This window comes from Heterocephalus glaber, unplaced genomic scaffold, assembly GCF_053883595.1.
Source record: "Heterocephalus glaber isolate CG9 unplaced genomic scaffold, H.glaber_assembly_v1.0 deba00001452, whole genome shotgun sequence".
In the NCBI taxonomy this organism is placed as follows: Eukaryota; Metazoa; Chordata; class Mammalia; order Rodentia; family Bathyergidae; genus Heterocephalus; species Heterocephalus glaber.
The window spans coordinates 7,366,596-7,393,454 of NW_028258302.1; the positions used below are offsets into that span (position 1 = coordinate 7,366,596).

The 26,859-nt window shown below is 44.3% G+C and overlaps 1 protein-coding gene across 4 annotated transcripts in view; it reads right to left on the reverse strand.

The window, feature by feature from the left end:
- The window catches only part of Thrap3 (thyroid hormone receptor associated protein 3), a 42,241-nt gene extending 35,627 nt beyond the window's left edge, over window positions 1-6,614 (reverse strand). The window contains exons 1-2 of one of the 4 annotated variants that reach the window (XM_087215267.1): window positions 6,481-6,566; window positions 5,772-5,834 (exon numbers count right to left, since the gene is read on the reverse strand). The gene's annotated coding sequence lies outside the window, so the exon portion shown is untranslated. Of the gene's footprint in view, window positions 1-5,599; window positions 5,835-6,480 lie in introns of all 4 variants that reach the window. The other 3 variants (XM_087215266.1, XM_087215268.1, XM_004850953.4) reach the window with 3 other exon arrangements.
- Window positions 6,615-26,859: the final 20,245 nt, after the last annotated feature.

The window sequence follows — 26,859 nt, forward strand, 5'->3', positions numbered from 1 at the left end:
CATGGAGGCGTATGCCTGTAATCCCAGCACTCGGGAGGCTGAGGCAGGTCTGACACAAGTTTGAGGCCAGCCTGGGCTACACAACAAGACTTAGTCTCAAAAACAAAACAAAAAACTGGACTCAGTTCTAATGAATTACTCCATCAATCCTTTACTTATCCCCTTTTTATTAAAATACTGAAGAGAAAAAAGGCTAGGCATGGTGGCATCTTCCTGTAATCTCAGCACTCTGATAGGCTAAAGTTGGAGGATTACAAGTTCAACTCCCGCCTGGGCAACTTATGACTTAAGAGAGACCCTGCCTCAAAATAAAAAATTTTTATACAGGGTAAGGCCCTGAGTTCAACCCCAGTACCATGAAAGAAAAAAAAAAAAGACACAAACAAAGAAAAATAAAATTGACTTATTAATCTCTCAAAATCACACAAGCCACAAAAAAAAAAAAAAAAAAAAAAAAAAATCACACAAGCCAGGCTTGGTAGGACACTTCTGTAATCCAGCTACTTGGGAGGCTGAGGCAGGACTGCAAGTTTGAAGCCAGCTTGGGCAATTTAGCAAGACTGTCTCAAAAAGTGCTGGAGGTGTTTGTAGCCCAACAGTGGAGCACCTGTGGGTTGGATCCCCAGTTCATTACCATTTAACGAAAAAAATTCACACAAGATTACTAAAAGGAAAGCAACAGACTTCACAGATGTATATTATTTTTTAAAACAAAATAAATGCTTGAGTTGGGCACGGTGGCACTCCCTGTAATCTCAGAACTCAGGAGGCTGAAGCAAGAGGACTGCCTCATGTTCCAGGCCAGCCTGGGCTACACAGTGAGTTCAATGCCAGTCTGATCTACATACCAAGACCCTGTCTCAAAAAAATAAAACAAGTAAAATATTCTCATGTCTCAGTGCAAGAGCCAAGTCTCAAACTTGAGACATTCAACTAGCTTCCTTTGCTTGATCTTCTATCTTCTGAAACAGGCCAAGTTATGCAGTTATAATATTCCAGATGCTACAAGCAAACTAGGCAGAATAAAAATGAGGACACTGCATATATGCCAGCTAAAAAAAGGCATGGCCAGGGCCGGGGATTTAGCTCAGTGGTTCCACTGGCTCCCTCACAAGCCCAAGGACCAGAGAGTTCCATCCCCACCACCTGGAAAAAATAAAAAATAAAAAAAGGCATGGGCAGGGGTCAGATCAATGACTATACTTTCTAAAAGTCCTTGGGTGTCTTCAGTTTGGAAACAAACTATTTCAATGGTCTGCAGTTCTCTTTTTTTTTAAAAGAAACAGAAGAAAATAAGGCACCCAAATAGAAAAAATTAAAAATAGCAATACAGGGCCAGGGATTTAGTTCAGTGGTGCCGCCGCCTTGTCTTGAAAGCGCAAGGTCCCAAGTTCAATCCCCAGTACCCTAAAAAAAGAAAAAAAAAAAAAAAAAAACAGTACAATGTTGAGACAACAAAATAACTTTGAAGGGGGGCATTTGAGACCTGCATATATATCCAGAAGAGGGACAGCAAATTAACACATCTACAAAAGAAAATAGCTGGGAGGCCTGGGGATTTAGCTCAGTGGTTTCGCCGCCTGCTGCATAAGCATAAGGACCCAAGTTCAATCCCTGGTAGAAAAAATAAAAAATAAAAAGCAAAATGTACCTATCTAAAAGAAAATAGCTGGGAGCCAGGGATTTGGCACACCTGCCTAGCAAGAGCAAGGTCCTGAGTCTGACACAGGTACCAAAAAAGAAAGAAAGAAGAAAAAGAAAATATAGCTGGGTGTGGTGGCACATGCCTGGAATCCCAGCACTCAGGAGGCTGAGGCAGGACTGCTAGTTCAGAGGCCAACCTGACTACATAAAGAGTTCAAGGCCAACCTGAATAACAAAACCCTGTCTCAAAACGCTAAGGCGGGCCAGGGGATTTAGCTCAGTGGTTTGGCTGCCTGCCTTGCAAGTGCAAGGTCCCGAGTTTGATCCTCGGTACCAAAAAAAAAACAAAAAAAATTAAAAAATTATAGATACTAACGGACACTCTGCTACCTATCAGGGATCCATGTTAGGCTACGGAGCAGTCTGTGGCAAACTAGAGAGAACATTCCCAGCCACAAAATATTTCTGCTGCAAAGCAGAAATGCAGATCCACTGCTGTCGGATCTGATGGGGGAGGGTACCAGGAATCGAACTCAGGACCTTGCACTTTCGAGGCAAGAGGCGAAGCCACTGAGCTAAATCCCTGACTCTGTCAGATCTGATTTTTAAGAGCAGTCCAAATTTGAATTTTTAAATGAAAATTCTGTTTATTTTTTAGACAGGGTCTCCCTGTGTATTTGAGGCTCACCTTGAACTCATGGTCTCAAACTCAGAATAATCCTCTTGCCTCAGCATCCAGAGTGCTGGAATTACAAGCCTGTGCCACCACACCCAGTTTAAAATGTTGATAACTAATTCAAATTTTCAACACTGTATGAACCAAAAAATAAATAAATAAAATCTTCAGATTGTACTTGGTCTGAGACTTTTCAAGCTCTGCCATAAAAAAAAAAAAAAATACAAAGTTTTTCCAGTGACAGAACTGTAACAGAATAAGAAAGTACATTTAAAAAAAAAAAAAGTACATCCATATATAATCCCAGCACTTGGGAGGCAGAGGCAAGAGGATTGCTTGTGAGTTCAAGGCCAGCCTGGGCTACATAATGAGACCTTATCTCAAAAAATTAAAACAAAACAAAAAATGACAAGAATACACATCTGAAACTCCCAACCAAAAGAAACAAAAAAATTACCTCAGTCTTTCCACACTAAGGTGATCCATTTCTGCCAATAAAAGATACTATAAACAAGATGCACTGGAAGAACACATTAGGAAATGGATTTTTGTGAAACTGGGCTTCTAAATTTAAGCTTCTTCACTGTCAGTGTAATTACTATCTTGCCCAACCTAGTCAGAAGGAACTAAAAGACCATCTCTTTTATGCAGCATTAAATTCATTATTTCTACTCAATACATGAAAGAAAATTGGTTACACTGAAAGATTAAGAACGTCAATCTTGGGCTGGGGATTTAGCCCAGTGACACCCTGGCTGCCTCAAAAGCGCAAGGTCCTGAGTTTGATCCCCCATACTAAGAAAAAAAAAAAGGCTATCTTGCCAGGCATGTCAGCACACGCCTGTGATCCTAGCACTTGGGAGGCTGACACAGGAAGATCACTGAGAGTTGGAGGCCAGCCTGGGCTACAGTGAGTTCCAGGCAGCTTGAACTACATAGCAAGACCTTATCTCAAAAAACAAACAAAAGCAAAAAACAACGAAAAAGCTATCTTTTAGAAGGGGTGTCTCTTACTTTTAAACAAAATAGGCAAGCCTCGGGCAATTACTTTTCAAATTTATGGGTTATGAACCCACATTACAAGATCTAGGGCAGTGATTCTATTTTTTTTTTTGGTACCAGGGATCAAACTCGGGTCCTTGCGCTTTTGAGGCAGGCGGCGGAACCACCGAGCAAATCCCTGGCCCATGAGTCTTAATTTTTGACTCATTTAATGAGTATAGTGGGAGGGATAGAACTTTGAGAAATGCACCTCTCTGTCACAAAAACTGGAGTTCACAGGTGCAATGGAATCCACCAATCATTGATTTGAGTGTACTGCTCTACAGATTGCTTCTTCCCGCAACTAGATCTCCATTATATTACTCTGTCAGGTATCTCCCACTTCCAACCTGTACTAGCACAGTATTTTTTTTTTTTTTTGGTACCAGGGATCGAACTCCTGCAAGGCAGGCGGCAGAACCACTTAGGTAAATCCCCAGCCCCAGCACAATACACCCCTTGACACCCCTCAGAATCCATTTTCCATTCTCCACAAATGATTTTAAAATATAAATCACTCTCCAATCTGAGTCACTAATCCTTTTTCTTTCTCCCTCCATCTATTTGCACTACTAAACCAAACTTTTATTGAAAGCAATTGTGTTTGTGGACAGATACAACAACCAGTCAGCAACTCCTGCCATCCATCAAGGAGCTTCAACAGCTTATTTAACTTCCTATCTCCAACCCATTCTTGAATATTCTCTTCACTGTACATCAGTCACACTTGGCAGTCATTCAGTTCCAAAAGCATACTAAATTGTTCCCATTTTCCATTTTGGGCACTTGGTTCCTCCACCTGGGTGTTCTCTCCTTGGTTCTTCATAGTCCTCAGAAAGAATCCTTCAGATCACCTTTAGGTATGTCCCTTTTCAGTGTCTATCCGAGTCCCCTGCTTGATACCTTCTTTCCACTTAATCTGCTTACTTATCTTCTGGGTCTTCCCTTACTATCCTGTAAGTTTCCAAAAAAAGACATCTGCCTCACAGCCCACTGCACTCCCAGGGCCTAGCACCAAGTCTGGTAAATGGTAGGCTCCCAGGCACTATTTGTTCAATCATTCACAAAATCAAAGTGAATTGATCTTAAGATGTTTATAGAATGAATGTGTGTGAAGCAATCCACCAAAATCTAGAGTCTGAGCAAATAGCATTAATTATACTTCTTTCAATAAAGGATGCTGGCCCTGTGCCCAAGAGAAACAGGATAGCGAGCACTCTCTAAGATTCTTTGTAGTTAGAACTATCCGTTCTAAAATAAATAAACCTGTGTGTTCGCCTTGTCAACCTCTTCCTTCATCTCTAGGCTAATCCTGGACATACGTCAAGCTTCCTCCCTCCAATTTCTCAGTATAAAACAGATATTCTTTTGTAATCCACAATTTCACTGGCTAAACCAAAGTCAAAAGTGCCTGTACTTGGTATTAAATAAACTAAACTATTACTACCACTGTTGCTGCTAAAATGGAACTGTATTTTATACAATCTTCAGCCTAAAATCAATCTTTAAAAATTGATAGGGGGAGGAAGAGTGCATGCCTGCAGTCCAGCAGGCCAAAGGCTGTGTGGAAGGATTGCCACTGCCACCAGTTTTGAGGACAGCCTGGGCTACGTGAGTTTAAGGACAGCCTGAAGTACATAGCGAGACCCTGTGTCTCATAAAAACAAACAAAAAAATCGGTGTTCTTTCACTGTTGCTAAAAGCACTAAAAAGAAATCAAGTTAAACTAATAGCTCTTTTACAAAATGGCAATCAAGCCTAAACGGCTGTACTACAACTTGATTTTGGTATCGCTAAACTATGATTATTAGTTCACAAATCTTCCAGCAAGAGCAAACTGAACTCAGGTTGCTCCACAAATTGTTCAAGACAGAAGCCATTTTTGTATATTTTACAGGCTTCTACAGAACTCACATATCAAGTTGTCTAGATAACAGAACAGACTACAACAAGAAGTATTTCCAGGAACAAAAACAGACTTCAGGGGCCGGGAATTTAGCTCAGTGGCGCCAGGCCTGCCTCCCAAGCGCAAGGTCCTCAGTTTGATCCCCGATACCGCCAAAAAAACAAGGAAGGAAAATGGTATGATATATGCCTTTCCATCCTGGACCTACAATCTAGCAATCCTATAGTCATGATGATAAATTATATTTATTTCACTTAATCTTCACAATAACCCTATAAAAAGGTCAGTTTTTCACTGCTATTTTAGAAAAAAAAAAAAGAAAACTGAAGCACCTGAGATCTAAAATCGAAAGCTGGCAAAGCCAGGCAGACTGGCTCCAGAACTGGCTCCTTCCGTTACACCACCAAAAGCTTCACTGGCTCCCTTCCGCCAGGCCCTACCATACTCTCAGAGGCTTTCCCTTCAATCCAATTAACAATCTCGCCGTAAACACTGTGCTCTCACTGATGGCTTCCAACTTCTGGGCAACCAGTATTGCTCGCCAGCTTCCGCTGCCACGCTCCACCCCTAAGATTCAGAAGGGCAAAAAAAAATAGCTGATAAAAGTTGCTAAGATGCCGAGACAGAATCGCTTCGTACAAGCAAGACACACGCGAATTACTACCACAACGAAATCCGCCTCAATACCAGCCCAAGAAAAAAGTGGGATTATTTTCCCGAGAAGAGATAAATTTAGATTATGCCTCTTTTGGCCACAAGGCCAAAAAAGAACGGAGAAATATTAATATTTACTGAGCGCCAGCCATAAGGGCCCTAGAAGACAGAAGCAGGGTAATGGAGACGTGGGGGGGGGGGGGTTCAAGAGTTCCGGGAAGAAAATTCAAATAATGGGGTTCGTACGACCAAAGGTAGGGAGGCCTCCCCGCACATATTGCAGACTGGAAAGACAAGAAAGTGTAGAAACTGCTGGGAAGTAAGCGGCCCGGAGCCCCGGAGCTAGGCCGGAGCCGAAGGGAAGCCCTGAAGGGCGGGGAGGGGGAGGGGTCGGAGTCGGAAAGAGCGGGCCCCGCGCAGATGAGGCCCGTGTGTAAGCGCGGGGAAGCGGCTCCGAGCCAGGCCTTCCCCGGACCCAGCCACCACAGAGAAAAGACAGAAAAAAACCCCACCAGAGTCGGTTAAGATCTCCTAACTTCCACCAAAAGCTCTCACTCACCTGGGCGCACCGCTGCGACCGCAGCCGCAACCTCGCAACCTCGCAACGGCACAACCGGCCCGAACCTCTCCCCCGCCCGACAACGCGCTCCGCGTCCCCGCTCTCCGTCGGGGGCAGTGGCGGCATCACGTCAGCTGCCTCCTGGGAAATGTAGTCCTATACCCGCGGCTCCTCGCCTACTAAGTAATCTTTTGAACTACACTTCCCATAAGACAAAGCCAGCTTTGGGCCCGCCGCTTTGCGTCACGCACCGCGTCGTCGGAAGTCACGTGTTACTCAGTTCTTCCCCTCCCCCCGCCCGGGTGGCTTGCAGAACGGAGACGTATGTAGACGGAAGGGGCGGGGGCGTTGCTGACGCCACTGCCCCCACCATTTTGGAACAAGCCTTTCGGGAGAGCCTGGGCCCCACCCAGTAGCTAGCAGGCCTTAGTTGTCGGAAAGCTTTTTAGCTAGGAGTTGATCGCCGTTGTGATCTTGAGCCGTCCCCCTTCGCTGAGTCTCAGTTTCCTCCCCGTGAGACTCAGGACGTGGGGGAGGGGTGGCTCGCCGTACACTGACGCCAGTTCCTCGCCCCCGGGACGTGTTCCTCCTGATCCAGGGCAGAAGACCGCCATCTTCACGGACGCCCAGGAGACGAGCACTGAGTTCAAACTAAAACGCATCGTCGAGGGCATCCTAAAGCAGCTACCCAACGAGCAGTGGCTGTACAAGGACCAGCTGTTAGAGGATGGCAAAACGTTGGGCGAGTGTGGCTTTACAAGCCAGACAGCAATCCCACGGCCCCAGCCACAGTGCGGCTGGCTTTATGGGGAAATGACACCTTTGAGGCCCTGCGCATTGAGCCCTTTTCTATCCCGCCGGAGACTCCTCCACGTGGGATGAAGCCTCAGGACTCCAGAGGCAGCGCTAATTAGCAAGCTGTGCTGTGAGGTCCCTAGGCCCGCCTCTAGACCCCCATTGTCCCAGCAAAAGAGATTTGGTTTTTTTAAAAAAAGGGCCTCCGGGGCGGGAGTCAGTGGTTCAGGCGCTTGCCTCGAAAGCACAAGGTCCGAGTTCAATCCCCGGTACCAAAAAAGAAAAAAAAAAGACTCCTAATTTCTACCTTCTGCAAAGTTGTTTCGAAGCTCCAACAAAAATGAGGCACATAAGGGTACCCTGAAAGCACAATACAAAATGGAGGGTTTTGAGTTTGTTTTCCTTTTTTTTTTTTCCCCTCTGTGCTACTGTGACTTCCTTCGGTGGCCTAGGAACCTATAATGGGTAATGATTACTCCAGCCACCACTCCCCCACCTCGCCATTGTATTCCTAGGAATTTTAGATGGGTGCCCTGTCGAACTAGCAGACTCCCACAGATTGTAGCCCTGGAATCTGCGTTTTAAATGGACCTTAGGTAGGCCTGGTGGCTCAAAATGTAATCCCAGGGCACTGGGAAACTGGGACAGAAAGATCATAGAGTCTAGCCTTGGTAATTTAGCGGCTTAACAATAACCTATGAGTAAAAAAAAAGTACATCGCTCAGTGTGAAAGCTCTGGCTCCACCAGCAGGACTGCAAATAAACAGGCCTCAGGTGGTTCTTACCTACCTACAAGTTTGAAAACCACTTCACCTGTCCGTGTTTTGCAGACTGGTTTTCTCGGCAATTGCTGCTCTAGTGAACTTGCACACACGCCACGGATTCTCTGATGCCTTCCAAGTTTACTAGCTCCTCCCCAACTCTATGCTCTTGTGGAAGGACGACTCCACCTTATACTATAATTTCAGGGCCTGTGTGTTTATCTTTCGGACTAAACTGTGAGCTCCTCGAAAACAAATGAGTTTCCATGGATTTCTGGATCCCTAAGGCAAACTAGACAAAGCACACATGAATAAATATGTTTTCAGATGTGATGGGGGGGTGGTGTTACTGGGGATTGAATTTAGCCCTTTGCCCCCGGCTACTTCCCCACCCCTTTTGGGATTTTTTGTTTTTGCTTTTTTTTTTTTTTTTTTCATTTTAAAACAGGATCTGGCAAAGTTGCTAAATTGCCCCAGCTGGGATCACACTTGCCATCCTCTGCCTCAGCCTCCCTCCCAGCTTCCTGGGATTACAGGTGTGGGCCACCACTCCAACCCATGTTGGTCTCTGAAATACTCTACTTTGGATGCCATCTTACCTCTTATCAATATCTACCCCTTCCTTGACCCAGAAATTTATTCCAAGTTTTAGCCCCCACCTGCTCCTTTCTATTAAGGCATTTTAGCTCCCACCCTCTCCTCTCCATTCAGCCTCTTGAGTTGGCTTTCTCCTTGACTAATCTGGCATACTCAGGCAATTTTTACATCTTCTCTTTTTTGTTTTGTTTTGTTTTGTACCAGGGATCAAAATTGTGACCTTGCACTTGCAAAGCAGGCTATGGAACCACTGAGCTAAATCCCCAGCCCCATCTTCTCTTTTTGTGGTCATTATTATTATTTCTACACATTTCATCCCTTCATAAGCCTGGGAGCAAATAACAATGGCCATCTGTTGCTCTGCCTGCTCAGCATCCTTCCATTCTTCCCTGGTGATAGCACTCTGATAATCCCTTTATTATAAACAGCTAAATTAGGTGGAAATTAATATCCAGTCAGAGAGGGATTGGGCATTCGAGGAAGTCAGCGCAAAAGATGAAAATGTCAAAATTGTGGCTAGAAGTGAATCTGAAGAGGGCCAGGCCTCAAAATGGAAATGCAATAGCCAGACTCGCAGCTCTCTCTAGAGATAAACAGCAACTTGAGATTATACTGTAATTAGCGCCACCTGGCCCAGTGAGCCCAGACAAGTGTCAGACACATAGGTGGGTGACCAGAACATCTGGAGCTATCCCTTTCCAAGAATGGCTTTGTTCTTTCCATAAACCCTTGGTACTCAACTTGTTTCCCTGTTGGATCAATATTAGCTAAATGCCTGGGGATTTAGCTCAGTGGTGCCGCACCTGCCTGGGAAGCTGCTGATCTTTGGCAGAGAAGTCCCTCCAATCCTGAGCTTTCGTGAGAGACAATCACCCCTTCATCAGCTGGTTAGCATCTAGCGTCAGGGAATACTCTAGTCCAGGGCTTCCCAAACTTGATTGCACATTGGAATCATCTCAGGTTTGTTTTTGTTTTTGTTTTTGAGACAGGGTCTCTCCATATAGTTCAGGCTGGTCTTGGACTCACTGTGTACCCCAGGCTGGCCTTGAATTTGTAGTGATTCTCTTGCTTCAGCCTCCTGAGTGCTGGGATCACAGGTGTGCACCACCATGCCTGGCTTAGGATGGTTTTAAAATTCCAACATCCAGCCACATCCCAGATAATGGAAATCACAAACTCTGGGGATGGGATATAGGTATCTCTATTTGAAGTTTTCACAGGTGATTCCAGTGTACAGGCACATTTGGTTTGGGTTTTGTTTTTTGTTTTTTGAGACAGGGTCTCACTATGTAATTCAGGCTGGCCTTGAACACACTATGTAGCCCAAGCTGGCCTCAAATTCACTTCTATCCTCCTGTCTCAGTCTCCCGGGTGCTGGGATTACAGACGTGAGCCACCACACCCAATCAGGCACATTTGGGAACCACTGCCAGAGGTCTCCATCTGCTATTTCCAATACTGACCCTTCCATAAAGCAGAGACCCTCCACCGAGCTGCATGTTAATTCCTCTGAGGATTTCTCACAAAATTTCCAGGTCTGAGTTCAACCCCTCCAGAGATTCTGATTTAGTTGCCATGGGGTGGGGCCCGATAATGGTGATTTTAAAAATATAAACCCAAGAGATTCTAATGTTCAGGGAGGTATCAGAGCTGAGGTTCATTTATTTACAGGGTTTAGCAGTGTTGTGGATTGAAAACAAGGCTTCTTCACACATCCTATGTCGTTGCTCTCATTGCTTAACTACATCCCCAGCCCCAGGGCTGTTTTTAGAACAGTGCTGCTGGGTGGTTTTTTGGGGGGAGGGGCAGTGGGCATTGAACCCAGGGTCTTTACACTGAGATACATCTCCATCCCTTTTTTTTGGTACGGGGGATCGAACTCAGGACCTTGCACTTTTGAAGCAGGCAGTGCAACTACTGAGCTAAATCCCCAACCCCTCCATCCCTTCTTTGTTCATATCTTGCTGAGTCACTAAGTTGCTCAGATTGGAGTCAGATTTGTGATCTTCCTGTCCTAGCCTCCCATACTCCTGGGGTGACAGGCATACACCATGTGCCTGGCCTGAGAGTGAGTGTGTGTGTGCGCGCGCGAGTGCGTGTGTGTACGAGCCCTGTGGATCAAACCAGGGGTGCTCTACCTCTGAGCTACATTCCCAGCCTTATTTATTTATTTATTTATTTATATTTTTCCACTCTCATATTACATTTTCCCCATTTTTATTAGTATATGTTTGCCATACATGATATTTACATGCTTTTGGGGGAGTTTGTACATATATATCTTTTTTTTTTTTTTTAGTACCGGAGATTGAACTCAGGATCTTGCACTTCCAAAGGAGGCAGCAAAATCACTGAGCTAAACCCCCAGCCCTGTACATATATATCTTGATCATTTTTGATCCCTTTTTTTTCCTCCTTTCCCTCCCCTTTCAACCCTTCTCCTGACCCACTTGCCCTCCTCCAAGAAATCTGCCTCTGTTTTACTCTAGTTTATTTATATTTTGGGGTTTTCATATAACAAAAATCATAAGCTATTTAACTTTCTGTGTCTGACTTATTTCACTTAACATTATGATCTCAAAATCCATCTACTTTCTTGCAAATGACATGAATTCATTCTTCTTTTTTTTTTTTTTTTTGGTACCAGGGATCGAACTCAGGTCCTTGTGCTTGCTGGCCAGGGGGCAGAACCACTGAGCTAAATCCCTGGCTCATGAATTCGTTCTTCTTTATGGCTGAGATATATTTTATTTTATTTTTTGAGACAGTTTCAATACATTGCTCAGGATGGTCTCAAACTTGCAATCCTCCTGCCTCAGCCTCCCATGTGCTTAGATTATGGACATCCACCACCATTCCTGGCTTTCCCAGAATGATTTGAAAATGCTAAAAAAAGAAAGTAAGCTAAGTGTGATGGTACACACAACACCAACTACTCGGGAGGCTGAGGCAGGAGGATCAAAAGTTGGAGGACAATCTGGGCTATATAGTTAGAGCCTGTCTCAAAACACAAACAAACAAGCAAAAAAAAAAAAACCAAGATCAAATCATGCTGGAAGACCAGAGTATTTTTTATTTGTGTTTGTTTGCTTTTAATGGGACATAGTGTGATATTTTAATACATGTATACGATGTACAAGGAGCAAATCAGAGTAATGACCGTATCCATCATCTTAAACATTTATTCTTTTCTGTCGGGGGCTGGGGATTTAGCTCAGTGGTGCCTCTAAACCATAAGGTCCCAAGTTCAATTCCCGGTACGAAAAAAAATTTATTCTTTCCTTTTCTTTCTTTTCCTTGGGGTACTATGGATTGAATCTTGAGCCCAGGGCCTTCACACTGGACTACATCCTCTGCCCCAGTCCTTTTTTTTTTTCAATCGTATATTTTGAGGCAGGGTCTCACTAAATCACTAAATTGCAAGGCTGGGCTCAAACTTGCCATCCTCCTGCTTCAGCCTCCCAGAGTGTTGGGATTTCAAGCACGTGTCATCTTGCCCAGCTTATTTTATTTTCTTTTTACAGTACTGGGAATTAAACCCAGGTAGAGCTGAGCTAAATCTCCAGACCTTTTTATTTATTTATTTAATTTTATTTTGAGATAGGGTGTCACTAAATTGCCCAGGCTGTTCTCTCTCTCTTTTTTTTTTGGAGACAAGATATCACTATGTAGTTCAGGCTGGCCTCAAACTCCAAGCTATCCTCCTGCCTCGGCCTCCAGAGTGCTGGGATTACAGATGTGCACCACCAGCCCCGGCTTAGGCTGGTCTCAAACTTTCAGTCCTCATGCCTCTAAGACTCCAAGTAGCTGGTATTACATGCCTGTACCACCATGCCCAACTTCTTTTTGACTGTTTTTAACTTCCACTTCATCATAGACTGAGTCTTTTATAAAATGTGATATAAATGGCTTACAAGAAAAGTGAAATTTTAAAAATTATATAAAATGTTATTTTTATTATTAGACTCGAAAGTCACAAAATTACTCGGTTTCAACAAATAAATTATTTGGTTTCATTGCTAGTAAAGCATGTTGTGCTAGCCAGGCATGGTGGGACAAGACTGTAATCCCAGAATTTGGGAGGCTTAGCCAGGAGGATTGCTGCGAGTTTGAGGCCAGCCTGGGCAACATAGTGAATTCAAGGCCAGCCTGAACTACATAGGGAGGTCCTATCTCAAAAACAAAAAAGTAAATAAATAAAAACTGTAGTTTTTTTGTTTTTGTTTTGTTTGGTTTGGTTTTGGTTTTGATTGTTTGAAACAGGGTCTTGCTATGTAGTCAGCTTGGCCTTGAACTTACTATGTAGCTCATGCAGGCCTTGAGCTCCTGGAAATTCTTCTGTCTCAACCTCCCTAGTGCTGGGATTACAAGCATCCACTACCACCCCCAGCTCATCTTCCTTTTTTAACAGATAAGAAAACTAAAGGGCCAGGGATTTAGCTCAGTGGTTTCACCACCTGCTGTGCAAGCAGAAGGACCAGAGTTCGATCCCCGGTACAAAAAACAAAACAAAACAAGAAAACTAAAGGCCAGAGAGGTTACTTAACCCATGGTCACACAGCTCACAAAGAGTAGAACCTTAACGCTGGCTGTTGGCTCCAAAAGCTCCAAAAGCCTGGACTTTGTTTGTTTTTGCAGGGCTAGGATCACAGGTATGTGCCACCACACTCAGCTTTTAAAGTTTTTAAACACTCTCAATCAAAAACCAGACAGACGCCAGTCTATACTATTGACCACACTTGAGTATCCCTGCCCAAGAAAATACTTTCAGCCCCATGCCCAGTCACCTCCTCCCCACATAGGAGAAACAGAATATGTCACCAACCTCTTGTTACCACTCTTTTTCCACCTTTGGGTTCAAGCAAGTTCCTCTTGGAATTGGGGCTCCCTCTGGGGTGGCAGAGAATGAAACATCAGGACTCCTCTTACCAGCTACTTCGTAGTGCTGGGTCCCCACAAAGCTGGTTGTTCCTAGGAAAGGGGAAGTGTCCAGTCTCAGAGGAGTGCTCCAGATGGGGATTCAGGCCTCCTGAACTCACCAGTCTTGCTGCAGAAGCCCAGCCTGTACCCCCCGGATCCATCTTCTCCGAGCTGCTTCAGATTGGGGAGCTTCCACCTCACAGGCACATTTGATTTTTTTTTTTCTTTCTTTTTTTTGGTACCAGGGATTGAACTCGGGACCTTGCACTTGCGAGGCAGGCACCAGAACCACTGAGCTAAATCCCCAGCCCTACATTTGATTTATTACTGCTCCAATTTGGACATGGTTTGACTATGTCCTCCAAAATTTCATGTGCTAGAGACTTGGTCTCAGTGTGGTGGTGTTGAGGTAGTGGAATCCTAAAGAGGTAGGGCTTAAACCAGGCATGGTGTTATAGGCCTGTGATGTCAAGTTCGAGTCTGGCCTGGGCAACCTAGCAATTTAGTGACTCCATGTCTCAAGATAAGAAAGGGCTAAGAATGTAGCTCTGTGTGAAATCCCTGGGTTCAATCCCCACTACGATAAAAAAAAAAAAAAATCAAACATAAAAGAGGTGAGGGGTAGTGGAATATTGTTAGATTATGGGGGTTGCCACTCTCAGAAGGGATTAACGTAGTTCCTGAGGAGCCCCAGTTAATTCCTGTGGGAGTAGGTTCATTATAAAAAGAACAAGTAGCTGGGCATGATGGCACAGGCTTGTAATCCCAGCACTCTGGGAGGCTGAGGCAAGAAGATCACAAGTTCAAGTCCAGCCTGGGCAAGTGAAAAAAATTTTAAAAGGGCTAGGGATATAGTTCAATGCACAGGCCTTGGCTTCAATCCCCAGTACTGAAAAATAATAAAAAGTAATAATAAAAATAACTGAGAATGAAGCTCAATGATAGAATGTTTGCCTAGCATGCACAAGGTTGGGTTCAATCCCCAGTACCACAAGGAATGGAGGAAGGAAGGGAGGGAGGGAGAAAGGATGAGAGGCTGGGCCTTGAATCGCCAATCCCTTTTATTTTCTGTCTTTCCATGTGAATGTTCTCTCCTACTCCAATCCTTCCTGTCATGATGCCATCTGCCACATTGTGATCTGTACCCAGAAGGCTGTCATCAAAGGTCAAACCAATGAAGATGCCCAACATTGAACTTTCAGCCTCCAAATCTGTAAGTTAAATAAACCTATCTTCTTCATGTGTTAACCAGCCTCTGGTATTTTGTTATAATAGCAGAAAACAGACTAATACTACTCCTAAGCACTGCTTTGTTTATAGTCTTTTTGTTTTTACTCTTAAATCCTTGGTCTAACTCAGTGTTTCTTTTTTCTTTTTTTTGGTACTGGGGATCAAACTCCAGACCTTGCGCTTGAGAGACAGGCAGCGGAACCATGGAGCTAAATCCCCGGGCCTAACTCAGTGTTTCTTAACTGAGGGAAATTTGGCAATGACTGGAGATAATTTTGGTTGTCACAATATCTCCCCACTGTACCCATTGCCCAGAGGATGTACAACTGCCATCTAGTGGGTAGAGACTAGGGATGCTGCTAAATACCCTGCAGTACACAGGATGGCCCTTCACAACAAGGAATAATCTAGCTCAAAATATCCAGAAGGTCAAGATTGAGAAACTCTTTATCTTGCTTAGAGAGAGAGAAAGTTTAGTAACACTCAGCTTGAAAATATCCTTATGTCTGGTCAGCAATAACTAACATAAAGTTGTTTTGCAGTTCATCAATAAGTTTATACTCTCTCCTTCCCTCAGCTCCTTCACAGGGAAATGGTGGAGGTTATGCTGGGAGAGCTACAGAGATAGACAGGGCAAGGTCACACAGCACAAAGAACATAGGCTTTAGGGTCAGATCTGAGTTCATATTCCAGCCTCAACTATTTCTTTAGCTGTATGTCTTTAAGCAAGTGACTTTTTCTCATAAAACTGAGCCTCAGTTTTCTCATGTGTAAAATAGGACAACTACTGTAACAAGGTCCAAGCACTCGGCTATTCATATGACTTCATCCTGAGGCAGTAGAGAGCCACCAGAGGAAGTTATGACAGCATGGGGGAGGCACATCAGCCTTGAGCGGTTACTTGGGCAGCCTGGGAAACTGCTTACCCTTACACACAGTGCCTGGGTTTAATCTCCCTCCAGGGAGGCTGAGAAGTTTCTCTAGCCAGAATCTCTCCCCTTTTTTTTGTATTGGGGATCATGGCTCTCTCCTTTTTTATAGTCCAAGGGCTCAGATGATCTTTGCCACTACCCCAGTCTAACTCTGCAAGACAGAACTGGATTGAAGTAGTGGTTTATCTGGGTCTCCTTGCTGTGGACATGGTTCCTCTTTCCTGCCTGGGGGTAGATGCTGAGGTTGCTAAAGCCTTTAGATTTCCAGGCCAAAAGCAGAGGTTGTTTTCCCCTGGGGTAGGGGGTGGGGGTGGGTTACTCCCGAGTGCAGAGCTTCCAGGTCCCTGGGAAGGGAAAAGTGGGCATCAGAGATCTGACAAATTCTCCCTGAGAGCCTGAGAAAGACAGCCAGACCCCTGCTGGCTGCTGTTTTTCCTTCCTTGAGTTAACAGTAATCTGCACTGCTCCCTTTACAGTCTCCCAGTGCCTTGGATAGGTCTGTGGTATTGCTGTTTGGCAGCAGAGGATGAGTGTGTGAATGCTGAGAGAAGCTATCTTAGGAGTCACAGTAAAATACTGTGGCTAAGCCAACAGAACCGGAAGGATCAGAGTTCTCCCCTAAATGGTCTAAATTGGGTAAACCCCAGGAATTATACACAGTGCTTCAGAGGGATAGACATTACAGAAATTTAAATTATAAACTTATAATTAAAGTATGTTCAACCTGGGTGTGGTGGCACACACCTATAATCCTACCACTAGGAAGACTGAGACAGGAGATTTTCTATGAGTTCAAGGCCACCCTGGGAGACATAGTGAGTTCAAAGCCAACCTGAACTACACAGTGAGAGCCTGTCTCCAAAAAAAAAAAAAAAGTATGTTCAGAGGTAATAACACTTAAAGTGCATCACTTCTTAGTTATTTTGTTATAGTTACCATTACTTGTGCTCTTGAAGTTATTCACATCGGAATGGTGGAACCACTACCTAGTGGTATGCTATTTCTCACCTTGTTCTATCTCTTTGGTAGCTTGAAACTGGCTATAGTGGAAATATTTACATCTATTTACATTGTGGAAATCAGCAAATACTAACAATCATTCTCTCCCTAGTGCATCCCCCTTCCGTCACCTGTAAACATCTATCAGGAAGTACATCACTGAGTAGAGACTTCCAAATATGACTATAATTAAGGCCAGGGATGGTGGCACACGCCTGTAATCTCAGCACTTGGGAGGGTGAGGCAGGAGGATCACCATGAATTTGAGGCTAGTCTGGACTACATAGTGAGTTCAAGGCCAGCCTGAATTACATTGTGAGACCCTGTCTCAAAAAACCATTAAAAAAAGAAAAGAAAAGATGTCAATGTCAAATTTTCTACCAGCCAGGCTGGCAAGGAGTTTGGAGCAGAAAATCATTCAGAGTTTTTTTTAAATTTTGTTTTGTTTTTGTGGTATCGGGGATCGAATCTGGGTCCTTGCGCTTGTGAGGCAGGTGGCAGAACCACTGAGCTAAATTCCCGGCCCTGGAGCAGTTAATCCAATTTAGACAAATAACTAAATGAGACATTTCTTACATCTAATATCATGGGATAGAACACATATTTGCTGCACGTACCTTGTCCACATACACCTGAGGGCTCATCGTTCCTTCTCTGACTAAACAGCTCCTAGTATAATCACAAAATACAGCTGCGATGACTTTTGGATTCAGTAAGAGCAGAAGCTCCATGAAGGTAGGACCTTGTTTGCTGTTGTACCCCTAGCTTCAGCAGCCCCTCAAATCCCTCCTCAGTTTCTCCCCTTCCGAGTTAGAGCAGTAATGGCGGCAGGGGGAGGGGTGTGTGCACGAGGGCTCATAGGAGAATCGGTCAAATACCCAGCGGCTGCCCCTTTTCAAGAATTCGAATTTACTTGAGGGATAGAGAATGTTAATCAGGAGTAACTCCTTCGCATTCCCGGAAATATCTAGAGATGTGTTTGGGCATTACAGCCCCAAGACTGTGGAAGGATACACTGCTTGTGCTTGATGGGTAAAGACCCAGCATGCTGGTAAATATCCCACAATGCACAGGGACAGCCTCCTCATTTCCAGAACTCAGGAGTGGTGAGTTGAGAAGCCCTGGGACAGGGACACAGTGGGAAGAAACAGACAGGTCAGGGCCTGAGAAGAGATAAAGGCAAAAAAGCAGCTTACTCTGTAGCTACTGACCCCTCTATTCCCACAACACCCTTTTCTCCTTGTGGCCTCTCCTTTATTTTTCGTCTCTTGCCCTGCTTCACGGGTCTGTCTCTCTGGTGCTTTTCCTGTTTATCTCTCTGTTGATCGCGTGGTCTCCATTTCTATCAGCCGTGCTATCCTCTCTGGCCGGATCCTCGTGTTCTGAGACATGAGACAAGGCTTTGGCATGTGGGCTCCCCGCCTACACTGAGCACTCCAGCTACCTCGACTGGGAACAGGGCCAGAAGACAGGCGGAGGGGGAGAGAGCAACGAGGAGGGACTGCTAGGTCTCCACTCTCCCCATCTTGCTCAGCTCTCTAAGAAGCCTGGAGCTTCAGCTGCACTCTTCCCCCAGGGCCTGGGACATGTGAGTCTGTGCAAGTGACCTTGCCCTCTCCACTGACCCCTTCCTTCCTGTCCCATCCCCAGCTCCTTACATTTTTTCCTCTAGGCCAATCCAACAGCTGTTACAAAACAACTGGGGGCTGGGAGCTTCTCATCCCCAGCCCCGCCCTGTGGAGCAAGTGACTACCACTGAGCCCAGTGCCCTCTGCTCAAAGGCCAGAAGAAGCCTGTGGCCTCTGCTCTGGTGCTGTTTTTCAGGATCCAGAGCCCCAGGTCCAGAGCCAGGACATGGTTTCAAGTGTTGGAACCCAGCATTAACTGTTCACATTAATTACCAGGGTCACCAGGGCCCAGCCCTCAGAGCTTCTGCTGTCCCACACACCTCACCTGGCAGCCCCCAGTGGCTTTGGGTTTTGGGGTGCTTGAGTTTTGGTTTTTAGGTTCTTTGTGTCTCAAACATAGACTTGAACGAAACAAGCAAAAGTGGTGGCAAAGATTATTTGAAAAATTAAAAGTGAAGAGTAAGGGAGAAATTGGCTCTGCAGAGTGAACTTGGGCCGTGTAAAATAAAAGAAAAATTAAAAATAAAAACCAAAATAAAAGTACACCCTGGGGGACACAGGGGAGGTTACTGTGAAGAAGGTCATGATAGCGAACTCTTCATGGCATCCGTGTCCTTTTATTTGGTCCACACATAGCAGGTTCTCCCAAGCGGTCTACGGGTCCTGAGAACTATTTGGTTCGTGTATCCTTCAATCTTGTAATTAACAGGTCCCATTTACTCCCCCCAGCCAGTTTTGCCTTTCCCTGCCTTCTGGCCTCAGGCTGTTGTGTACCAGGCCAGTGTTGCCTGGGGGGAAGGCACCATACAAGGCCTGGGACCCTGCTTCCAGCACTGTTCCAAAGTCTGGTGGCAATTTTGTTTGTTTTTTGTTTTTTGAGACAGGGTGTCACTATGTACCCCAGGCCAGCCTTGAACTCATGGCAACCCTCCTGCACTACGAGTTCTGGCTTAGTGACAATTTTTTAAAGTCCCTTCGAGGAAGTTTTTTTTTTTCTTCTGTTTCTGAGATCAAATCTAGGACTTGCAAATGCTAAGAACATGTTCTGTCACTGAGCTATAGCCCTAGTTCTTTTCAGGGATTTTTGAAGTAAAAATTCATTCATTCATTCACTTAAAAAATTAATTCATTCAGATGAGAATTTAAAGTAAAAACTGGGCTAAGGACCAGGGAGAAGGAGAAAACTCACAGTGGTGGTAAGGAAGGGGTTTGCCAGATAAAATGCAGGTCACCCAGTTCAATTTGAATTTCAGGTGAACAACAAATAATTTTTAAATATAAATATGTCCCAGCTGGGCATGGTGGTGCACTCCTGTAATCCCAGCACTTGGGAGGCTAAGGCAGGAGGATTGTCATGAGTTCCGGGTCAGCCTGGGCCACATAGTAAGTTCAAGGCCAGCCTGAACTACACAGTGAGACCCTGCCCCTCCAAATACATGCTATATTTGGAACATACTTATTACTTACCTAAAAAAATTATTCATCGGTTCTCTGAAATTCTACTGAAACAGGGCCCCTGTGGTGGGTGTTTTTTGTTTGTTTGTGTTTGTACTGGGTATTGAACATAGGGCCTTTGCACTGAGCTATATCCTTAGCCCTTTTGTATTTTTTATTTTGAGGCTGGGTCTCACTAAGTTGCTAAATTGCCGAGCCTGGGCTGGAACTTTCCACTCTCCTGCCTTATCCTCTCAAAGTGCTGGGATTACAAATGTGTGCCACCATGCCTGGCTAGGCCCTGTTATTTGATGTGTTCAATCTGGCAGCCCTAGTAGGGGACAAGCTTCTCTCAGGTTATTTTCCAGTGGATTCAGGTGGAGACACAGAGAGTGTTTCTATTACTGCTCACTCTAGGGAAGGGGCAACCTCAGCAGATCTATTTTTTATTTCTACTTTTTTTTTGAGACAAAATCTTGCTATGCAGTTTAGGCAGGCCCAGGATGGCCTCACTATGTAGCCCTGGCTGGCCTCGAACTCAGAGCAATCCTCCTGCCTCTGATCCCCAAGTGCTGGGATTACAGAAATGCATCACAGTGTCTGGCTCTATTTATTTATTTATTTATTTATTTATTTATTTATTTATTTGGTACCGGGGATCAAACTCAGGTCCTTGCGCTTGCTCAGCAGGCGTCGAAACCACTGAGCTAAATCCCCGGCCCTCTATTTATTTTTTTAATGAGCCATAAGGAGAATTATTTCTACTTCTTATATGTTTTTTTCATTTTCCTTAGGAATCAACATTAGTTTACTATATATTTTTTAAGTTCAGCAGTCTCTGAGGTGATGTGCAGCGTAAATTACTGTAACATACCCCTTTTGTCATTCTTCATGATGATTCCTTGACCATGTAATACAATCACATGATTCAAAATTCCTCAGGTACAAGAATGCATGCAATGAAACATCTCTTCCACCCTGTCCCTTGGCCAACTAGTTACCTTCCTCAGTTCTCAGTGTTTATTTCCAGAGATATTTTATGTATTTAGTTTTTGTAGTATTACAGATCAACCCAATGATGTTTTATTGCTATAGACTCTTAATTATCTTCCTGCCTCTGGTCTTGACCATCACTTTCCTGGGCACTGAGACCAGCTTCGTCTGCTTGTGTTACCTCCCAACCGAAGTCCCTTCAGTAGATTTCCATGCTATGGAAGAAAGAACAATCCTCCCAGTTTATTGAGACATGAGACATTTGGTGCATGATTCCTGCCTTGCTTCCGGGACACATGGCAACATTCTTGTCTGCCTCCCAGTGGGCCACAGAAGCTCTACCAGCCTATTAGTCGCCCAGACTCCCCAAGTTGTTCTAGGTCCCACAAGTTTAAGCCCATTTCTTTCTGTCAGTCACTACTGCCCATAGATGGCATCTACTGCATACCAGGCCTTGGGTTAGGAAGAATGCAGCATAGAGTAAGACTGAAACATTTCTGCTTTTATGACTCACATTTTGGCAGAGGACCACTTACTAGACAAAAAGTTACCATGAAGTGTTTGTTGTGCTAGGGTAGATTCAGAACACTGGGTCAAAGAGGGCCTCCTGGGAGAAGTGAGGGTTAAGATTTGAACAGCCCAGGGCCGGGGATTTAGCTCAGTGGTTTCACTGCCTGCTGTGCAAGCGCAAGGACCCGAGTTCGATCCCTGGTACCAAAAAAAAAAAAAGACTTGAACACCCCATTACAGGAGGGCAGGCAGGGGAGAGCATCCTAGGTGCAGGGGGCAGCTTGTGTAAAGGCCCTGAGTCTTGTGTTGTTTTGGGTTTTTTTTGGTACCGGGGATTGAACTCGGGACCTTGCGCTTGCGAGGCAGGCAAGGGCCCTGAGTCTTGTAGAGGAGCAGAGAAGGGAAGAGCATGAAATCCACCCAGGTGAGAATGCCTCAGAGCATGTCTTTTATTCCATTAAAAAAAATTTATTGGCCGGGAATTTATCTCAGTGATGCCACACCTGCCTTGTAAGTGCAAGGTTCTGAGTTCTATCCCTGGTACCAAAAAAAAAAAATGGTGTTAATATTATACAATGATCAAGTTAACATTGGGATATCAATGTGTGCATTGAACACATCTGAATTAATTTCAATCCCACTACCCCCCATTATTTTTTATTCTGAGAACACTGGAGAGGGCTTCCTGGGCAGATTTGTGGCTATGATGCAGACTAGATTGGAGGAGACTGTTGTTCTTTTTTTTTTGGTACCAGGGCTCGAACTCGGGTCCTTGCGCTTGCGAGGCAGGCGATGGAACCACTGAGCTAAATCCCTGGACCAAGACTGCTGTTCTTTCTAGGATGGCAGACATGATGGTAGCCTGATTTAGGGTGAGGGCACTGGGGATTGAGTCTGAGAGGAGAGGAGGTCAATGAGGGTAAGCAACCCAGGGTCTGGCCTTGGTGGGGCCTTCTCGTGATGTTTCCTGGAAGGGAGTCTCTGAGTTCACGTTTGAACTTGTCTCACTGGAGGAGCTTGCAAGACACCCAGAAGACAGACAGGCATGAGCTGTCAGCCACAGGAAGGTCTGGACTGGAGATTTTTTTTTTTTGTACTTGGGATCGAACTCCAGACCTTGCATTTGCAAGACATGTGCCAGAACCACTGAGCTAAATCCCCGGCCCTGGACTGGAGATTCTTACCGAGCACCCTCAGCACAAAGATGACAGCCCTTGTGGAGCACTTACAAAGTATGTGACACTTTCCCACATTCCTTACTCACACTAACTTGCTGTCCTCACAACGGCCCTATCAGATGTATGTGCCTTCACACTTGCCACTGTACAGATGAGCAAACAAAGTTACGTGTTGCAAGCAGCTCACATGAGCATTACCGAGTGCCAAGGCCATGCTCTCCATGATGCAGTCCATGCCCTCCATGATGCAGTGCATGCCAGACTCATGTGTGAAATCGCACTACACAGCTTCTCACTAGACAGGAGGTTACACCCCGGAAATGGATGAGAGTAACCCCAGAATTGTGAGTGAGAAAGGCTGGCAACCAACCCTGAGGAGTAACTTTGGTATGTACAGCCAAGATTGCAAACTGGTGGTCCAGGTACACAATCCTACTCTTGGATGAGTTTTCTCTGAAATTCTTTGCTTTAAAATGAAAATGCTGCCTATAATTTCAGCTACAAGGGAAGCTGAGGCAGGAGGATCACAAGTTCAAGGCTAGCCTGGGCAATTTAGCAAGACCCTGTCTCAAAATACAATTTAGGGCTGGGGATTTAGCTCAGTGGTTCTGCTGCCTGCCTCACAAGCACAAGGCCCCGAGTTCGATCACTGGTACCAAAAAAAAAAAAAATTTAAAAACAAAGAGGGGGGGCGGGAATTGAGCTCAGTGGTTTCACCGCCTGCTGTGCAGGTGCAAGGACCTGAGTTCAATCCCCAGAATCCAAAAATAAATAAATAAAATAAAAACGAAGAGAAGGCTGGCTGGGTGTGGTGGTCCACACCTGTAATCCCAACACTTAGGAGGTTGAGGCAGGGGGAACATCATGAGTTCGAGGCCAGCTTGCACTACATAGTGAGATCCTATCTCCAAAAAAGAGAGGATTGGGGGGATTGGATTGTGGATATAGTTCAGTGGCACAGTGTTTGCCTAGCATTGCACAAGCCTCTGGGTTCAATACTCATTACTAACAAAAAACCCAAAAAAACCCAAAAAAGGCTAAGGATAGTTCAAACTCTATACTGCAAAAGTAATTAATTACTTAATTTTTTAAAGGTCTGGGATGTACCTCAGTGATAGAGTGCTTATCCAACATCCATGAGGCCCTGCGTTCAATCTCCAGTACTTCAAAAAAATAAATTGCACTCAAAAATTAATTCAAAATAGGCCAAATGTTGTGGCACATGCCTGTAATCCCAGCACTCTGGGTGGTTGAGGCAGGAGGAGGAGGATGGAAATTTTGAGCCCAGCCTAAATAACTTGGTGATTTAATGAGACCCTGAGACCCTGTCTCAAAATAAAAAAATTTTTAAATTTAAAAGTTTTAATGGGGGTGAAGTTCAATGTAAAGTCCCTGGGTTCAATCTCCAGTATTACAAAAATACAATAAAAATACACTAAAGTAAATCAAAAACCAAAACATAAGAGCTACAACTATGAAACCCTTAGAAAAAAAAAACATAGAGAAGCTGAGTGTGGTTGTATACTTGTAATTCCGGCACTCTGGGAGGCTGAGGGAGGAGGATCACTCTGAGCTTGAGGCCAGTCCTGGCTTATGTAGTGAGATTCAAGGCCAGCCTGAACTATATAGCAGGACCCTATCTCAAAAAAAAAAAAAAAGAAAAGAAAAAGAAAAAGAAAGAAAATCTTAGCTAGGAGGGTCAGTCAGGAATATCACAAATTCAAAACCAGGCTGGGCATGCTGGTGCACACCTATAGTCCCAGCACTCAGGAGGCTGAGGAAGGAGGATCCCAGTGAGCTCAAGGCCAGCCTGAGCTACATAGTGAGTTCAAGGCCAACCTGGACCACCTAGTGAGACCCTGTTTCAAAAAACTCAAACCAAAACAAAGGCAGTCTGAACTACATAGTGAGACCCTGTGACCAAAAAAAAAAAAAAAAAGATGTACAAATGGCCCATACACACATGAAAAGATTCTTAACATAACTAAATGCAGGCCAGGCGAGACCCTGTCTCCAAAAAAAACAAAACAAAAAACCAAAAAGAAACCAAAAATTTTATGTGATAGTTTTTGCTTAGCAGGCACTTCCCTAATTGAAAGCACCATTCTACTTTCTGTCTCTATAAATTTGACTACTAACTTGTATCTCATGTAAATGAGATCATACAATATTTGTCCTTTTCTGGCTGGCTTATTTCACTTAAGTCAATGTCTTCAAATTTCAGCCATGTGGTAGCATGTGTCAAAATTTTCTTCCTCAGGCTGTCAAGATATATGGATATTACACATGTTGCTTATCCACTCCTCCACCATTGGACATTTGCAAACACTGCTGCTGTGAACATGAGTATCCAAATAATTTGTTTGAGTCCCTGGTTTCTAATTCTTTTGGGCACACATCCAGGAGTGGAATTACTGGATCATATGGTTATTCTATTTTTAATTTATTGAGGAACTGCCATACCGTTTTCCATAGCAGCTGCACCATTTTACTTTCCCACCAAAAATGCACAAGGGTTTCAGTGTCTCCCCAGCCTCAAAAACTCCTGATAGCCATCCTAACTGATGTAAAGAAATACCTCATTGCATTTTTATTGTGGTTTAATTTGCATTTAGTTTGTTGTTTTTGTTTTTAAGACAGGGTCTTGCTATGTAGTTCAGGCTGACCTTGAACTCACTATGTAGTCTAGGCAGACCTGAACTTGTGGCAATCCTCCAGCCTCAGCCTCCCAAGTGTTGGGATTACAAGTGTGTGCCACCACACCTGGCCACATAAAACTTTGGAACTGAAGTACTTTAAAATTTCTTCCTTCACCTCTATAATACTGTGTTAGCATTATTTATTCTGAAATGACTGTTGAATCTCAGGAATATGTTGTGTCATGGAGTTAGAAGCACCAAATGAGCTCACGCAAGCTTGAATGATTCCAAACTATTAAGAAATTACTTTCAAAATAAGCTTATGTAACTGAGACTGTGTATATCAGATCAATTGGCAGGATGGGGGTGGCACATGCCTATAATTCCAGCACTTGGGAGGGTGAAGCAGGAGGATCTTGAGTTTGAGGACAGCCTGGACAATGTAGTGAGACCCTGTCTCAAAATAAGAGAGGAGGGTTGTGGATTTAGCTCAGTGGTTCCACCACCTGCCTCGCAAGTACAAGGACCTGAGTTCGATCCCCAATACCAAAAAATTAAAAATAAATAAATAAATAAAAAGAGGAGTGGGGATTTAACTCAGGGGTAGAGCATTTGCCCAGCAGGCACAAGGCCCTGGGTTCAATTCCCAAAATAGAGAGAAAGGGGAAGAGAGAGGAGAGATTGAGAAGTGCCAATCATATAAATAGAATTTCTTCTAATTAATTGCCACATAGAACAGAATCACAATGTTTGTTGAAAGGTAGGTAATACATCTGGGCTAACTTGAAGCTTACATTTATATATTTGTTTGTTTGTTTATTATGATATTAGAAGGATTGAACAGAGGGCCTTTATACTGAGATACACCCCCAGCCCTTTTTATCTTTTATTTTGAGACAGGGTCTCACTAAGTCACTGAGTTGTCTAGGCTTGTTTGGATCTTATAATTCTCCTCAGCCTCCAAGAGTGCTGGGATTACAGGTTTGTGCCACCATGCCTGGCTAAAGCTTACATATATTTTATTAAAATTCAAGGAAAAGGGCCAGGATTTAGCTCAGTGGTACTGTGCCTGCCTAGTAAGCACAAGGTCCTGAGTTCGATTCCCAGTACCAAAGGAAAAGAAAAACCTCAAGAAAAATCCAAGCATGGTGGTACATACTGTAATTCCAGCACCCTGATAAACTGAGGGAGGAGAATTGCAAGTTTAAACCCAGCATGCACAATTAGCAAGAATTTGTCTCAAAGTAATAATAAAAAGGGCTGAGCCCAGGCATTGTGACACATGGTTGTAATCCCAGTATCCAGAAGGCTGAGGCAGGAGGATCACCCTGAGTTCCAGGCCAGTCTGGCTATACATAGTTCTAGGCCAACCTGAACTACATAGCGAGACCCTGTCTCAAAAAAGGGGAGAAGGGCCGGGGATTTAGCTCAGTGGTTCCAGCACCTGCCTTGCAAGCACAAAGTGCAGAGTTCGATTCCCGGTACCAAAAAAACAAGGGGAGGGGGCTAGGGATGTAGCACAATGTGAAGGCCCTGTACTAAATAAATAAATAAATAAATTTATTTCTCCTTTATATTCCAAGAACACACTGTGCCTAGTCCTGCCACTGACCTCTCATTCTATTATATGTCTCCTTCCACTTGTACCCAGGGCACCCTGAAGGGAAGGACCTGGTCTTGTTGATCAATAGGTTCTCACTGTTCTGGCCACATCAGGACTTGTCTAGTGCTGCTATTCCCAAGTGGAGCAGTTTGGGAAGGTG